The following is a 4,879-nucleotide window of genomic DNA, read 5'->3' as shown; positions in this document are numbered from 1 at the left end:
GTTTTGGTTTATATGAACTTAAAAAAAATTGTAGGATAAAAATTTCCTCAAATGTGAAAATGATATGATTACAAGTTTTGGTCAACCCATGAATGTATGCACTAATTGGCTGAAGTATGCCTTAGTTGTAAAACCAGTGCACACTTCGTTTGCTTTGCTCAAATAGAAAATAGTTAAAACGAGAATATTCGTGATGAGCGGAAATCGCTCACGCGCAAAGGACCAAAACGCAAAAATTTAGTCAGTCATAAATTTGATGCACAAAAGTGATAAAATCTGTCAGTTTTTGAACGTTAAAAGGACATTGATTGGTTGAAATTTTTCGCCTAATCGCTCCTTTGCGCATGAGTATAGCTTCCCGTGGTAAGTTTTTTTTTACCCGGGTCGTGGTGCTCATTTCATGTTCTGACTTTTTAAGTCGAGCACATCTCAGTCAGACAGGGGTTTTGGTCAAGCCCAAATTCGAAACATAACTCGAGCACAGTTGAGCACACTTTTTTTTGGTCGAGCACGGTCGAAACATACCGAGTTTTAGTCGAGACGGTCGAAACAATAAGTGAGCTCCTCGACCCGGGTTTACCTGGAAAACCCCAATGTGACCCAAATGATTGGTACAAATAGATCAAAAATTGCTATTTTTAATACTATCTGTAAGAAGACTCATGATCTGATATTGTAGTTAACTTAACGATCACACTGCCGAGAGTTGTAATGCTGTTTGATTTATTAATAGCAAATAATTTTGGTTCACTCGTCGTTTTTGTTATTCTGAAAGTTAAACTAGAGTACTGCTGTATGCATCTGAGAATACCTTATAAGTCTCTACCATTACGACTGAGATTCTGACGTTTCTAAATACAGTGCATATCTTTGAATTGACCTCACGTTTTAGTCTTCTCGTGGATTTTTGAGCTATTAAAAGGCGCAGCCGAAAGTTTCGGATTTGGAATAACGAAAGTTTGTTTTTGGAATTTTCGGATTTCTAAATTATTTATAGATTTGACGTCGTTTCGATGTTGCAATCTTGATAAGGTATGCTACCACTGGGGTTCGAACCCAGGAGGACTATTGTCCATTGGATCTTAAGTCCAACGCCTTAACCACTCGGCCATAGTAGCTTAAATTATATTCATAGCCCCCTCCGACTATATTCGTAGAGTTTCATTGACTCTCAAACGTATTCTCTAGATTGGTACATAAAAGTTTGAAACACAAACTGAGCTACTAAATCAGTCTGATGAAACTGCTGTGAGCACCTACTAAAGTAACGAAAATTTGAAACGCGCTTAGGGGGTGCGTGGGTTCGAATCCCGTCTTTGTCACCAAACACTGTCCTCTGGTTAAAACAAGTATAATATATGGGTCCCCGAAGAAAATTATTAGACCTTAAAAGTTTCGATAACATGGCTCGCATGTTTACGTGCATGTTTTAAGATATCTACAAAAACTGCGATACGCATCCTTCATACTTGCTTTTTCCGTTAACCCAACTTTCATACTCGTACCTTCTCCTCTGGCAAAGAGTTTTCTCAGTGCACTTTGGGTCAGCGCCTGTAGCATTAGGGAAGTTTTGTGACTGAGATGTAATTGATCAAGCATTTAGAAAATACCACGAGAAACCATACTTTTGCCCATAATTGCACAACAGAAATACAGGTAGCAGTTGTACACCCATTACCCATTTTTGCAAGAAAGTGGCTTACAAAAATTGCGCACCGTAGTTCCATGGATAATAATCGATTATAATGGAAAATTGTAGTCTAAAATGTTGTCATTATAATCCATTATTGTTGACAATTTAGACCACGAAATCGATTATATCGTCATTATATTCGATATTTTCGTAAAAAACCACAATCCATTAAAACCCATTATAATGGATTATAATCCATTTGAAATCCATTATAATGGATTATAACCCATTGAAAATCCAATATAATTGATTCTCACGGATTAAAACCAATACATTTTTTTGCAAAATCATTTGCAAAACTTGCAACATTTCTGCGTTACTCACGGCCTGTTCGCGTTCGCAATCTAAACCTACTCGAATTAACCCCCCGCCCCCCCACCCCCACTTTGCCCCCATCCGTCCGTGTTTGCCCAAACCCCCTCCCCCACTAAACGGGGGGAAACAGGGGGGGGGGGGGGGTGTTAAACAGGGAGGAGCTAAACAGAAGATAAGACAAAAATTATAAAAATTGAAAAGTGAAAAGTAACATTTTATGAAACCTAATGCGTAGAAACTGCACTAAACAGGAAATGCGATAACTTTGAAAGAAATTTGTACATTTTATGATTAATTTCTCAAAAAATCCAATATAATTGATTATATTCGATTATAAGGGATTATATTGGCATAAAAAATAAGGAATATAATCGATTATGATATATTGATGTAAAAAATTATTGGAATATAATCCATTTTTGATGAATTATAATCGACTATTTTGTAATTTTAAAGATGATAAAATGACAATGTAATCGATTATTATTCATGGAGCTCCAGTGCGGGATGAACTAGATTTTTTCTATGTAAACAGTTTTGTTACCCAACTGAAAACTGCTTAAATTTGTATAGGTCTTACCGTTCCACTTTTTCATGTATTTGACTCCTGTGCAGTATAGCTTTGACCCTTAAACAGTATAACTAAAATTTGATGCATTTTACAGAGTTTTTTTGCTGGAAAATGTTTTTGCGGCAATTTCCCTCGGTTTTTCGCTTTTTTTTAATTTTCATTTTCTGGTGTAACTTTCAATTTAGCAGTTAATATAAAATAAAACAGTATAAAAGAACGATTTGTTTTATATGACAGAGTCCTAAACCAATATTAAAGACTAGGGTGCTTTAGTTTGTTGGTTTTCAGAAATTTTGAAAAAAAACTCTCATTTAAAGTTCATTTTCAACCCAATTTTGATTAGTGCGGGCTGTGTGAAGAATACAGTATTTTTCGACATCAATTGTGTAAATACAGAATCTTAAACCCAGAAATTTTTCAATAGTTGTGTTAATTTTCTAATCAGTGTCATTAAATTGTCATGGGTGACTCAGTCTCCAGTTTTGTCTGGATATCTCCTTTTTTCAGACTAACATGCAACAAATTTGATGAGATCTGATTTAGTTCTGTTTATCTAACAATTTAGTTCGAGACAAAATTTAGTTTTTTAAAACCTCCTTTTGTTTCTTTTTTAGGGTATTTCATTTCATCTAATTCAAAAGCTTTCTAGGAAATTTCAAAAACAAAATGAAGATGAACTCATGTAATTTTTCTCATTTTTGTGGTTAATTTACCTACATAAAAATTGACACCTTTTGTGTTTTAATGTTCCTATACCTAAAAGTTTAGGATTGACATGTAACTTTTGATTATCTTCATAGATTTTCATTGAAGCTGTGAAAATTGAATTTTTTTGCGTCTTAAACATGAGTTTGTGTTTTTGATCTGGCATATTTGAAGTTTTTGGGTCTTTGTTTTAGTTTTTTGACGCGTATGTTTGCTGATAACAAACAAAACAAATATCCATAAAAAATTGAACAAAATACCCAGAAGCTTCAAATTTGTCAGATCAAAATTACGAACTTATAATTTAGATTGAAATAAGAATCAATTTTCACTAATTCGAAGAAAATCTATGATGATAAGGAAAAATTACTTTTTACCGCCCTTAAATTTTAAGTATAAGAACGTCAGAATACAAAAAAATTTAATTTATATCTAGGTAAGTTAACCGCAAAAATGAGTAATTTACATAAAGTCATCTTCATTTTGTTTTCGAAATTTCCAAAAAACTTTTAAATTTCATCTAACTGCGTAAAATCAAGTATAATCTGGTATGAACAATTAGCTGAACCTAAATCGTTTCTGATAGGATTCTGAGCCGTAATAGTCTGCTGTCTGTGTTACACTTTGATGGAATTTTGGATTTTTTGCGCGAGTTAATCGAATTATTTGGTCCTAATTGATAATCTTCAATACCCTATAATTTAAAAAAAAATTAAAAAAAGTCACTTGCAAAAAGTTTTTAGTTATGACCTCAGAAAATTATGATTTTTTAGAAGAAAAAAATAGTTTTCTGAAAATTTATCAAATAACAATTCAAAATGTACGTGTCTATAAAAAAACCACCTAGATCAGAAACATTCTGTCGTTTTTTTTTAAGCCGGCACAGTTAAAGCAAAAAAGTGAGTTCTTAAAATTTTTCGGGCAATAAATAAACAAAAGGGCAGAAATTCTGAGAAAGAGAAAAAAAGATCTGATTTGAATTTTGCGAAGAAAAAGTTTATCTTTTTTTTGAAAACTTCGCCAGATGATATAAAAATTGGAAAATTTGATTAAAAAGTGTCTATAAAGTCTCTCAAGACATTTTAGAGAAGACTTCTTCTTCCAGAGAATCCAGAGAACCTTTCCAGATAATTCAAAAAAACTGCATGCATATATTACTCAGAGGAACAACAGGGGTTCTCCACAAAGAGTTGAACAGTTTTGCATAGGCGTATGCGCACGATCGATTGTTTATTAAAGTCTTTATATCAAGTTTGCAAAAACAGCCTCCAATCAACAGAATTTTTTATATGAGAGCTATTTGACTGTTTCTTTCTAAACTTTATTTTTTAGAATATAGAATATTAGAAGGTCCACTAAGAATGAGATTTTTGTAGTAGTTAGAACATAGTTGAAAGATGCCCGAGGGAAAAAGCGCCCGGCCTGAGGGCACGAATTGCCCGAGTGCGGCTTTTTTGCCGGAAGCCTTCTCAACTATGTTCTAACTGTTGAAGAGTATTTTTTTGCTCTTTCACACATGCTCTTTCACGAGGAGGCATGAATGAAAAATGAAATATTAGAACGCATGAATGAAAAAAGAAATCATTTGCATAGTT

The 4,879-nt window shown here is 33.5% G+C and overlaps 1 non-coding gene across 1 annotated transcript; it reads right to left on the bottom strand.

The window, feature by feature from the left end:
* Positions 1-1,035: 1,035 nt before the first annotated feature.
* On the bottom strand, positions 1,036-1,118 carry Trnal-uaa (transfer RNA leucine (anticodon UAA)). The gene has a single exon. It is a non-coding gene; the product is annotated as a tRNA-Leu (tRNA).
* Between the last annotated feature and the right edge of the window lie 3,761 nt (positions 1,119-4,879).

This window comes from Symsagittifera roscoffensis, chromosome 9, assembly GCF_963678635.1.
Source record: "Symsagittifera roscoffensis chromosome 9, txSymRosc1.1, whole genome shotgun sequence".
In the NCBI taxonomy this organism is placed as follows: Eukaryota; Metazoa; Xenacoelomorpha; order Acoela; family Convolutidae; genus Symsagittifera; species Symsagittifera roscoffensis.
This window is presented reverse-complemented; position numbering and strand designations above follow the sequence as displayed.